Genomic DNA, 14,060 nt, shown 5'->3' with positions numbered 1-14,060 from the left:
GACCTCTTTATGACAATCAGAGTCACTGTTATTAATAGGACTGTCTTCTAGTATGAAGAATTTTGTGTCAAAATATGAAATTTGATATGACAAAACATAAAATAATATATTTTTTGTGGTAAATAATTGGCATTTAAGCAAAAACGTAATCTAATAGTAATTAAGCAAATTCATATTCTTATCTATTTTGTTCTAAAGAAATATGGTGGTACAATATATTTTCTTTTGCAGACGATACTATACTAACATTTAATTAAGAAACTTATTTAAACGTCAAGAATGAAATTAACGTAGTGAAAAATTGGCTTGACTCTAATTTCCTGTCCTTAAATACTAATAAAACTATCTATATTCCATTCTCTATAACTATTAATTCACGATTTAACTATATTTATGAATAATTATCACTTAATAATACATAAAATACTTAATGTAATGAATTAACAAGTAATATTATTGCAATTGTCCACAACTAACACCGTCCATACAAATGATATATTTAGGAATTATTATAGATCAGCATTTACGTTATAATGAACAAATTGATTTTATGTGTACAAATAATAGAAAGACAATTTAAAAATTCGTGTACTTCGAAATTGTATCACTAAGGATATACCGAGAATAATATTTTTAGCTTTAATACAATATGGTATAATAAATTGGGGTGGAGTAGCATTATCTGTATTTAATCCATTAATTTTATTACACAAAAGATTAATGAAAATTTGTCTGACCAAAAATATGGATACCCAACAAATTTAATTTGTACATAGGCCTAGTTTAAAGTATTAATTATCGAATAAATTTATAAATGTAGTTCACTAACTTACTACCACAGAAATCAAATAAAACATAAATCTAATCGACATGAATATCATACTCGAAAACAGAAGTCTACTTTCCCATTAATTGAGCCTAAATCTCATACAAGTGCAGCATTTAAACACGGTGCTAGTTTCGGCCCAAGACTTTATAATGAAATTACAAATCATTTTCCAAATTTGAAATATTTTAAAATTGGACCTTTTAAAAAAGAAATTTATAAAATTATTCATGATATGTAATATTAACAAATGTGTGTATTTTTTACCTTTTTATTTCTGTCCACTATATTCACGTTTTTATTGAATGCCATTTTTTTCTGTCTGATTGTCAATTTATATTAAATGTGCTTGTTCTCTCTTTTTGTCTTTCTTTTTTCTCCTGAGTGTTAGTTATCGGTCTGATTTAAATGAATTAGTTATTTAGTAAACTGGCTTTTGTAAATTTTATGTTGTATCATTGGCTAAGACCACCGTACACGAGCCTGGCTCTTGCTGTAGTGGCTAGAAACATTTTTTGTTGTATACTTTTGCATTTGTACTCACTTGGTTACTAGCTAAATAATAATAATAATAATAATAATAATAATAATAATAATAATAATAATAATAATAATAATAATAGTAATAATACAGGGTGATTCGTTTGGGTATGGATAAAATAAAAACACCGCAAAACATTTACTACGGAACTTTATTTGTTGAAACTTTATGGAAACAACATTGAGAGATGGGAGATACCTCAGAGCTCAACATGAACCCCATTGCGCACCCTACACAACTCATAACGGTGACGCAATTCAGCCCAAGTCCGTTATAACATAAGAGAGGTGATTTGTTGAAAAGATTGAGTAATTTTTACTCTTAGATCATCAATATTCCTGGATTTCTGTGAATAGACAATGTCTTTAACAAAACTCTACACGAAGAAGTCAGGAGGGATTATATCTGGGGAGTTTGGAGGCCAAGCCAAGAGATAGCTGCTTCTCGTACTGGGTTTCGTCTGCGATCTCCTGAATGTTTTTTTAACACAGAACCTGTTTCTACAAATGTTCGATACGACTAAATTACGGAATCGTATTTAGGCACATTGCGCACATCATATATTCACGTCGAAATTTCCTTTGAACTCTTTTAACACTCTCAAATTTAGCATACCAAAGAACACATTGTGCTCGCTGTTGATTTGTAGTAGCCATTTTAATCATCTACGATTTTCATTTTCACGGATCAGACTATAATTTTAACATCCTTCATAACATAAGTATGATTTTGAATATGCTTTCTGTCTGTCTGTATAGGCTACAACGATTTCTCCTGATAGCTAAGAAATGTTATATTTTTGGCATTGTAAAATATTATTAGGTTCAATAATACATTTCAAACCTAAACTTCGCCATCAGCGTACAACAAACACACCCACTTACTGCAAAAATAAACCCGGTAACATTTCGAAAAACAAGACTCACAAGCTCTGTTTGAAAAGAAGCATAATCTATACTAATAGGTCCACACCTGTGGAGTAACGGTCAGCGCGTCTGGCTGCGAAACCAGGTGGCCCGGGTTCGATTCCCGGTCGGGACAAGTTACCTGGTTGAGGGTTTTTCCGGGGTTTTCCCTCAACCCAATGTGAGCAAATGCTGGGTAACGTTCGGTGTTAGACCCCGGACTCATTTCACCGGCATTATCACCTTCATCTCATTCAGACGCTAAATAACCTAAGATGTTGATAAAGCGTCGTAAAATAACCTACTAAAAAAATCTATACTAATAATAAATCTGTAGCCGAAATTTTTGTGGTAATTTTCGATTTTCCAAAAATAATGGGTCCTAACATACATAATTAACTACCCTGAAACCGAAAATCGCTTTTTTTTATTTTTGTTTGTATGTCTGTCTCTCTCTGTCTGTCTGTATGTTTGTTACCTTTTCACGCGATAATGGATGAACGGATTTCGATGAAAATTGGAATATAAATTAAGTTCGTTGTAACTTAGAGTTTAGGCTATATGGCATTCAAAATACATTATTTAAAAGGGGGGTTATAAGGGGGTCTGAATTAAATAAATCGAAATATCTCGCTTATTATTGATTTTTGTGAAAAATGTTACATAACAAAACTTTCTTTAAAAATAATTTGCGATAAGTTTTATTCCTTGAAAAAAGTTTAATAGGACTGATATTTAATGAGATAAATGAGTTTTAAAATTAAAATAACTGCCATCTAAGGCCGTGTAATGAATTAAAAAACAAATGACTTCGTCTATAAGTGGCCTTGGACAGCAACAATCGAAAGCTATGAAAGATAGCCTACAGAGAATGTTTCTGTGTTTGTATGAAGTAATATCGGAAGCTAAATTAACCGATTTGTGTAATTAATTATTATTTCACCATTAGAAAGTGTAGTTTCTGTAGATGGACATAATGCTATAATGTTATTACAGTAACTTCTGATATAATATAATATAATATAATATAATATAATATAATATAGCATAGAAGTATCCAATATGGCTGGTGCGTTAGATGTTGAACTTATATATCTGGATTATTTAGAAAATGATATCCATGAATACATAAACAGAGGGGATGATTTCTGTGATTTGACAGACCAGAAGTTCATACAAAGGTATAGGCTATTTTCTGCCAAGCCTCACTTTTCGCTTTCAACTTAGATCCGTTCGTTTCTTTATTCTCATTAATTGGTTTATACAGCGAAATAATTTCCAGCAGAAGGCTTCTCTCGAACGAAGAGAAATTAGTCCCACGATTTCTTTTTGTTCCAGTGTTTTCCATTTCATAACAGCAATACCAATACGCCGCTCCACGCTCTTGTGATACAGACGAGGAAGGAAGCAGAAATCACACCTGAGAGAATAGAAAGACTTCTACCCTCTCTGAATCAAACAACGGAAACAAGCGAGAATCGCAATTATCAGAGATCAGAAAACAGAAATGAGCCTATACTTGGTTATAGGTTATTGTTAAACTCCAGAATCTCTGGTCCTAACAGAGAGTTAACAAACAGAATGTTAAAATGTGAAATGTAAAGTTGAAGAAACGCAATATTTTTAACAGCAATTCATACTTTTAACTTACAGTTAATTAACGCTATGTTAGGTGCATTTTAACAAAGGTTGAAGAAACCGGGCCTATGTAAAATATCATAGAAATTAAACACCGATATTAGTTTCCTGAATGTTTATTTTGGTTTAGTAACACATAAACAAATCAATAGATCTAAATCAATGACTTCGCTTCTGAGCAGCCCAATATATTATTCCTTATTAATAAGGAATAGTAGTTAGTAGTAGTAGTAGTAGTAGTAGTAGTAGTAGTAGTAGTAGTAGTAGTAGCAGTAGTAGTAGTAGTAATAATAATAATAATAATAATAATAGTAATAATTATTATTATTATAAAGTAATAATAATAATAATAATAATAATAATAATAATAATAATAATAATGTTTTTGTTATGAACTTAGTATCTTATTCTTCCATGCGAATATAATGAGACGAATACATTTGTTTCTTTTTAAAATTCATGTACATTGCGACAGTCTCCGAAAACGATAAAGTTGATTCAATCCAATTCAATTCAATTTATTAGGCATTAAACATACAGTAATAGGCTTAGTCACAGATAAAAACAGATTTGAAAAACAAAAATATTATTAAAATTTAGGCCTAATTAAAACTATGAAAACACTTCACCCTTAATGTATGAATTGTAACTTAATGTAGTTAAATTAATTTATTAAAAAACAATTTCATGCAAATTTGTGTTAAAAACTCGCCAACAGAGTAAAAAGTATTATTAATAACCAATTATAAAATCTAGTTTTAAAGTTATTGATTGGTAACATATAATATTGACTAGGAAGGTTATTCCCTATAAATTTAACCCCATAACAGAAAAGTTTGTGTTGCTCTTATGTAATCTACGGTACGGAATACTAATTTGTTCACTGTTTCTAATTTCATGATCATGTATATTGACCCTAATGAGTAATTGTCGATATTATGTCGAGTATAAAGTACATATATTCGTTATGATTATCACATGTTAAACTGTAGTCTATAAAAAGTCCTAGAAATTTCGTATGGTTTTGCCTGTTGTCCTTATTTATTAGATGATTTAGGCTAAAAGTTATGTTGATGGTCCTTTCTTGATTAAGAAAGAAGCCATTAGATTCAAACCATAAAGCCATCTGTGATAGAATATCGTTGATAAGAGCATGTAATTCATTCAGAGCATAGCTGGAACATAGGAAAGTAGTGTCATCCGCATACATAATTGTTATGCTTTAATGAACTCAGGAAGGTCATTAATTGCTATTAGAGGACCAATTACTGAGCCTTGTGGAACACCATAATATGTACCGCAGAGACTTCACCTATTGCAACTAATTGCCTTTTACCATGAAGATATGTTCTGAAAATATTTAATGTGTTCCTTCGAATATCATAATTCTAATTTTGGTAAAATTAAATTGTGATCAACACAATCGAACCCTTTAGATAAACACTTGATGATGATGGTGGTTTGGCGGTGGAAAATTGATGGATTAAGGATGCACGTAATTATTCATTAGTTAAAATATATATAGAAATTTGAGTTCAGAATATTTCAACTAACGAGGTAACAGTATTTAATGTCTTGTTTCATATCAAGTGCATTTTCTGATTAAAAAGTCCGTGTGTTCAATGAATAGAATATGAAGAGAAATAGCATAAGGATTACATCTAAAAAGTATAATAAGTTATGCCTTCTTTCTCTGAAGTAAGATACTTTATTCAGCTGTGATCTTGGACTCCAACGAAATATCTTTGCACGAATATGTTAATATAGGAATATATCTTTATTCAAGGGGAGACTCCACTGAAAATCATGAAAATTTTCCAAAAAAAAACTATTGCTTATTTCACTTCTTTAGAATGTGTGTTTTTCATACCTCAAATAGATTTAGTTCATTCTGATTATAAATATGTTTAAAATGTTTTAAAATTAAGACTGTGAAGGTGCGTGGCATTTAAAGAGCTGTCGAAATTATTTCTTCATCAAATATATTTTTTTTAATTTGTAATTACAAATCTAGTAACTTTTTTATTCTAAAGTTGGCTCCCTGAAGTTACTATATGATTGTAGCGGAGAAGAATTTTAATAAGTATGTGTTATGTAAATATTCATTTTACTTTCAAACTCACTTTCTCGTAAATTTATTTTTCTTCATTCAACATTAACTTTTTATGTCAAATATTTATCAGTCTGGATAAAATTTTTACTGCAAGTATTTATGAGATAGCTGCATGTTTCTATGCGTTTACTTTATAAGAAATGCTAATTATTTTATTAATATTTTTTATGAATTAAAGACAAAATAACATATTCAAAATTAAAAAAAGAATTGAAAGTGTATAAAAGAGATATTTCATAAAATGAATGCATAGAAATATTTCTCTATGTCTTGTGAATGTAACCAAAAAGGTAGCTTAAAAATTGAGATCTTCTACTAAAAACTTTACTTTTAAAGTATTTACAAAAGAAAAAAATCAAAAGTAAAAACATTTGGGAGTTCAAAATTTGGGTTTTGTTAGTCCTTTACACAGTAAACATGCTCTCAAAATTTGGTTTAAAATTATTAGGAAAAAAGTTGTTATTTTTAGCGGAGTGTTCCTTTAACGTTGGATTATTAAATGCAATTTTAACAAGTATACAATTAGAGCACACTGAAACATTAAAATTCCATATACATTGTTTCAAATAACCTTATAAATAAGTTGTATTCTATACATAAAATATTTATTTATTTATTTATTTATTTATTTATTTATTTATTTATTTATTCTGGTGTAGTTAAGACCATCAGGCCTTCTCTTCCACAACACCAGGAATACAAATACAATAATAGAAATAAACAGAAAAAATACACTATATACAAAGTAAAGCTACACAAGAAATAAATAGAGAGAGAGAAAAAACTATAAACAAAGTAAAGCCACACAAAAATATACACAGGTTGCAGTCACACAAACTTTAAATGAGTGATTAAGTATCATAATTAATTGCATCCCAACTAATTAACTAACATAAACAAGAAACTTGCGATTTTAATCTAGATTAAAAAAGAAAAAGAAAAAAAAACACAAATCAATACTTCTAGCAATGCCTAAAAAAACATTAACCAAGAAAAAATTTTCCAATTTAATTTTGAATTGTGATAAGTCCGGCAGTCCCTGGCGTCATTAGGTAACGAATTCCAGAGGAGAGGTATTTCTACAGTATAGGAAGATGAGTATAAAGACGTTCTATGATGACGTATAGAAAGAAGTGCTTGATGCCGGTTTCGAAGAGTTGTAAGAAATTGAAAGCGCGATAACAGATAATTCGGATTAGAAGTATGCACGATTCTAAACAGAAGAGACAGTGAATGTATTGTTCTTCGTTCCTTCAGACGCACCCATGAAAGTAACTGGAACTGATATAACAAAATCGCTATCTGGAATATTGACTTCACACTCATTTGGTAGACGACAAACTGTCTCCGCTATCAAGCATATAAATGGACCGTGTGATCACATTCATATGAAATATATTTTAGTAGCTTCCTTATTAACACATTATCTACTACAGTACATAGACTACTATATCACATACTCACGCTATCGATGTGTGCACGCTGCTTGGTACAAGAACTGAATCGCCTGTTCTTGCGAGCTTCGTATGTTATCACTATACTGCAATAATTATTATCTCTAAGAAGTGTTTGGCAAGTCATTTGTACTTACACATATCAGGAGAGGCTCGTAAATAGATTTTTTAAGGATTCAGCAACTGTGAGATAAAGGAATAAGGACTAATCAACCTGAACGAAAATATTATAGCAAGAGTCCTGATGTTTAGGCATTTATAAAGTTAAAATAGGCAGGCAAAAAAAAGGTAATAAAAACGTAAAAAAGGCACAATGGTATTTGAAAAAGGCATTATAAATTTTAAAATACATAATATATTTTAGCAATAAATTTCAATTATGTCAACATAACTCACATATTTACTTCATAGGTGTCACATGTTCACTTATAAAATACTGTTTCTCGTGATTAACTGTCTTTTTACACACCTTACATAAAAAACGTTCCATCGGTTGAAAACACATGGGCACCAAATTCACTAACGTAAGCATAAAGTTTACTTTTCAATGGTTTACTGAATTTGGACATTCTAGCTATTCGATCTTATACCTTCTGTCACCCGACAATAACTGACTGTTCCTCACTCAAATTTCTTTCTCCTACAATAATAAACACGTGTAGCACAAAATTGTAACAGTAAGATATGAAAATATGAAAGCAAGCAATTAGAAATATTTTCTCAACTTTTCTTATAGAAAAGTGAAATTTTCAGATATAGGCCTATTTATTTAGTAGCCTTACAGAATGTTTTCGGAAATCTAATATACCGTATAATATACGTATTAGTGAAGATAGTGTATCGAAAATTTTGAAAATATTCGCATGGAAATTGTTTGTAAGGAAATGAATTAACAAAGCAACTACTGCTACATCATAAGCGAAAGATACGTTCCCATGTGTTGTAAAAATGTCACCTCTATAGCTTCAGCAGATTTCGAGAAAATAATTTAATATTCTGATGATAGGAAGTTGTGCACCAACATCACCTTAAAAGCATAATGCGATAAGAGATTTGTTATGGAATATTAGTTACATTTAAAACAGATAGACCACGTAGATAACTTTGCTTTGTATTATAATATTGTTTTGATTAGTTTATTGATTACTTTTATAAGGCTAAAGATACCATCAACATCAATTTCAACTTACCATATCATACTCGGTCTCTTTCCCTGGGAAATCACTTTCTTTATAAATGATGTGTTTCTTTCACTTACTACAGTATAGTTAAACTACTATGAAATTTATGTGAATATTCCTTCTTAAATCTTTATTATGTATTAACGTTCAAAATACAAGTGCAATATTAAGAAATTGGTGTAAATACCTACTTTTGTTTTACAAACAATATAGATAATATCAAACAGAAAGAAGCCATATAAAAATAACGACATAAAATTTCACGTTCTGTTTGAAGTTTGTGCAGCACTTTTTTCTTAAGCCAACTGACTACTTATTCCTCCTTCCATACCTAGCGCTTGATGCCCGCGCACAACACCAAGGTCAGAAAAATGCTCTTGCTTTGACATCACTGGTATAGGGCTTTGATGACTGGAGAGGAATGAGTGATGTGGCGGATGTTGGAATCGGTCAACACAATCAGCACGCAACTCATTCCATCACGGGTGCACAAAAAACCTATCTAGGCTTAAGTGGTTAGGGATGCTTCACCTTCTGTCTGATAAAACAACCTCTACAATGTCTTATCTATTCCATATCGCCATCACAGATTTCATCGACTTTAGATAGGAGCACAAATTGATACAAAGAATAAAAGACATAATCATTATTACATCAATTAATGACTAAGTATTATTACTACGTAACATTACTTCATCAATAGGGGAAAGAAAATTACCTGACAAATGAAAGTCAGTCTTCTGAAGTTTGTTGCATATTTCCAGGTGATATCGCAGCTTTTGCTTGTAACCCGGGCATTGTCGACCAGTCATTGCTTATCTCTGATATTTTTATGTCCTAGTAGTAATTATTTAGATAATTAGTTACAAAAATGGACCCTTAGTAACGAAAGTTTTACGTAAGAACACGACCGAGTTACTAAAGCTAGTTTTGTGACGTGTTGACTACAGTATTTTATCTACCTTTCGTCTATTTAACGAAATTTGTTTAAAAATGTAGAAAATGAATTTATAATAATCTGTACTACATTTGAATCGGTCAAAGCCTACTTCATTGAATACAGTGTAGTATCTAAGGAAATATAGAAAACTGTGTGTAAAATCAAAATTATGGTATAAAATACTTCACAACATGTTGCTATGGAATCTTATTATCATATATATAAAAGTCAATGTGGCTATGTATATATGTATGTATGTACAAATAATGTCCATAGCTTGTCAGTATATCTTTTCATTAATAATCTTCATCGTATGTAATCGTGAAAACTTTGTAAATAATTCAACAGTTCATAGCATAAATACACGTAAAAAATGACTTTCGTACTCCATCGGCTAGTCTATCGCGCTATCAAAAAAGAGTGCGTTATATGGCAGTAAAAATTTTTAATAGCCTCCCTATGGATATAAAAAATGAAACTGAAAACATAAGATTATTTAGGGCCAAATTAAAGAAGTACCTAATTTCTCACGCCTTCTATTCTGTAGGTGAATTCATGACATTCAACAACACTTCATGAAATTGATACTAAAACTTTGTGTTGTAATAGTGAACTATATTGTAAATCTCGTCTGTATATATTTCATCGTCCACACCTGTGGAGTAACGGTCAGCGCGTCTGGCCGCGAAATCAGGTGGCCCGGGTTCGAATCCCGGTCGGGGCAAGTTACCTGGTTGAGGTTTTTCCGGGGGTTTTCCTCAACCCAATGCGAGCAAATGCTGGGTAACATTCGGTGCTGGACCCCGGACTCATTTCACCGGCATTATCACCTTCATTTCATTCAGACGCTAAATAACCTACATGTTGATACAGCGTCGCAAAATAACCCAATAAAATAAATAAAATATATATTTCATTTAGACTGTGGCTATAAATTAAGACTTTATAATAGTATTAAGTTTTTTGACTTGTTCCATATTCTAGCTGTAAAGGAATGTATGAATACCATGGAATGTTAATAAATACAATACAATACAATACAACTAAACGAGCGACGCTCGTTTAGTTACCCATGTCAGCATGTTGAATTCTTATAACGGCTGTGCATTGTACAATGTTTTATTTATTTTGAATCGTATATCTTAAGAGAAAATAAATTAATAATTGTATTTTGCATGTTGTTTGAACAGAAACTATTGAGAATTTGTAGATAAAATAACAATTGAGAAACGTCTTAATCAGTTACTATGGCAGGGAAAACGTCATAATCGGTTACTATGGTAGGAAAATGAAACAAAAGTGTTTATGGTTTTGTCTGAGATTAATTTGTAGAAATGAACTGCATTTAAATTCCTATCGAAATTTTGGTAGAAGCAAAACAAACAAGCCAAAGAGCTATACCAGGAAAGTCGCGAACAGAGTTGCCAGATGTGGCTACTTGTCGCAATTCTGACGCCTTTTATGTTCCTTGTGGCGACGAAAATTTCCACTTAGTATGTGTGTATTAAATACCAGTAAATAACTTGTTTGTTTAATTCATTGATTTTTTCATGATATAATAGGAAATGCATTCTTTTGTATTTTAAATGTCGCGAATACTGGATGGAGAACAGTGGAGGATAAAGACAATTCAAGCTCTGTTAAGATAAGATATTAATACGTTTAGTTTGATACAAAATAAGTATAGCTTGATTTATGTAATAAAATAATATTTTCTATTTTCTTACCACAGAAGCAGAGTAGCCTATTATTAAATAAAACTCATTATTGAAACTTAGTATTAGCTACGAAATTTTTATTCGTCTCGTTTGCAGAGCTGATCAACTTAGAATTACATAACTTATTTTCGTTATTTTTATCTATCGAGTACGAAGTTTGTTGCAGTGTTATCACTCTTCCTTTTGTCACCTTCAAAGTATATCTGAACGACTTCAGAAGTCCTCATCTTTAATGTGACCGATAATCAAGTTTCAACTTTAAATTTAACGGGAAACTCGTTGAATATTGCATTGTTTTAAATTTTGTTGCAATGACGAAAAGGTGCAAGAAGAAGTAAAAGATCAGAGTAGGATAGTAGCTATGAAATTAGTTACAATAATAATAATAATAAGAATAATAATAATGATAATGATGATAATAATAATAACTTGCTTACTTACTGGCTTTTAAAGAACCCAGAGGTTCATTGCCGCCCTTACATAAGTCCGCCATCAGTCCCTATCCTGAGCAAGATTAATCCAATCTCTACCATCATACCCCATCTCCCTCAAATCCATTTTAATATTATATTCCCATCTACGTCTCGGCCTTCCCAAAGGTCTTTTTCCCTCCGGCCCCCCCCCCACTAACACTCTGTATGCATTTCTGGATTCGCCCATACGTGCTACATGCCCTACCCATCTCAAACTTCTTCCTAATTATGTCAGATGAAGAATACAATGCCTGCAATTCTGTGTTGTGTAACTTTCTCCATTCTCCTGTAACTTCATCCCTCTTAGCCCCAAATATTTTCCTAAGCGCCTTATTCTCAAATACCCTTAACCTATGTTCCTCTCTAAAAGTGAGAGTCCAAGTTTCACAACCACAAAGAACAACCGGTAATGTAACTGTTTTATAAATTCTAACTTTCAGATTTTTTTGACAGCAGACTGGATGATAAAAGCTTCTCAGCCGAATAATACCAGGCATTTCCCATATTTTTTCTTTGTTTAATTTCCTCCCGAGTTTCATTTATATTTGTTACTGTTGCCCCCAGGAATTTGAATTTTTCCACCTTTTCAAAGGATGAATTTCCAATTTTTATACTTCCGTTAATAATAATGATAATAATAATAATAATAATAATAATAATAATACATCATCGTCGTCATCATCAAACTATCATGGAGTTGATCCGTGATCCGTTCCGGCCTCAGTCATCCTTGATTTGATTCCCTGTACTGAATGTTGCATCGAGTTAGTTCTATATTTGAATTTTTTTCTTAATAGGGGTTCAGTTTTTAGTTTCTTGGGAAAGTCTTCGTTGTTTTGATCATACCATATATATATTTAGTTGTTTTACCTTAAAAAATACATTTGTGCGAGATCGTGCGTATTTGCTTGGTTTCCGCACAAAACCATTCCGCGGAAAGTCTAAAATTCTACATTCAGTATTCCCAACCTAACACACATAACAATTTCCCTCTTCTTACCGCTTAAGTGACATATTGATTTTACTGCTTTAGGCTTTTAACGTATTATTTTTAGAGACTTTCAATATAGTAACAATTATAAATTGGAAACTTACCACTGCAATTTCACCTAAATTGAACTGTTAATTATTGTTTTATATATTTGCAAAAATTAAGTAAACTTTACAACTCCACTAAAGTTACTGCATTCGTGATGCAAGTAACATTAAGGAAGCCGTGAAAAAATCAACAAGATTCCAGGCTCATTACATAACCTTACCGCGTGTTTTAAGTTCGCATTTATAGACTGGGGGAAAAAAAAAGACAGACGTATATGACGGCCTGCTGGAGTATAGTAAACACAGAAAACATTTTAAAGCAACAATGTTGAAGATAGATATTTTTGTTTTGCAAATTTGCCGTCATTGAACAGAAACCAAGATGGAGATTTCATTGCAACTAATTAGAAATTCCTCTCTCAGGTATGTAATAAACGATCTTCGCACAAAATAATGTACGATACACGAGCGGTATGTTTTCTTTCAATTCTCGGAAATTAAAAAAGCTCAACTACGTTTCGCTTTATCAAACTTTTCCTCGAACATGAAAACTTCAACATACCACTCTTGTAACGCATATTACTATTCTAATCTTGTGATTCTTGATTTGCCCCAGTGCTTCAAAATCCAGATTTGGCATCTGTATATACTGTAAATATAGGTATTGCGAATGTGTTACTAGTTATCATTTTAATCTAGTTTGTTGTAATGTCGTGGAGGGTATGTAAATCCTATTTATGATACCTGTGACTTACAATCATTTAAATACAATAGAGCGTCTCGTTTAGGCATAGTGAAAACGTAAACAAAGTGCAGGTAACGTGTGGGGGGAGGACGAGCCGTACGATAAACACGAGGGATGCACAAGGTTTTAGTTACAACATTTATGGCGGAGCATTAATTTAAATCATATTTCCCAAAAACACACAAAACAAAAGAAAACAAATTGCATAACGTTATCGTATACGCATTTTGACAAACAAGCAATTGTAACTTTGAAATAATTCAATATAACAAATCAAATTTTGCTACTTATATGAGGTTGCTTTCAAGCGGCATTTTTACGGCCATGAATTTCATTCTCGTAACACTAACATAATATCACCGAGTTCTGTAGTCGATTAACAAAACTACAGTACTGTAATTACGTTTAGGAAATAGGCTAGTGTTGTCACTTTAAACCAGCGGTGACCAAAGGAAACGGGTACATTGCTGTGTGTTTCATTCACGTAG

General features: G+C 31.5%; 1 protein-coding gene across 4 annotated transcripts in view; it reads right to left on the bottom strand.

Moving 5' to 3' along the window:
• Positions 1–14,060, bottom strand: part of LOC138703664 (15-hydroxyprostaglandin dehydrogenase [NAD(+)]-like) — a 161,302-nt gene that overhangs the window by 92,429 nt on the left and 54,813 nt on the right. The window contains exon 1 of one of the 4 annotated variants that reach the window (XM_069831733.1): positions 7,488–7,623. The exons of 1 other annotated variant lie outside the window; for it this stretch is intronic. The gene's annotated coding sequence lies outside the window, so the exon portion shown is untranslated. Of the gene's footprint in view, positions 1–7,483; positions 7,624–14,060 lie in introns of those variants that run through there. 2 more of the 4 variants (XM_069831734.1, XM_069831732.1) reach the window with 2 other exon arrangements.

The sequence above is a fragment of the Periplaneta americana genome, chromosome 7, assembly GCF_040183065.1.
Source record: "Periplaneta americana isolate PAMFEO1 chromosome 7, P.americana_PAMFEO1_priV1, whole genome shotgun sequence".
NCBI classification, from domain to species: Eukaryota; Metazoa; Arthropoda; class Insecta; order Blattodea; family Blattidae; genus Periplaneta; species Periplaneta americana.
Note: the sequence above shows the minus strand (reverse complement) of the source record. Positions and strands in the feature narration are given on the sequence as shown.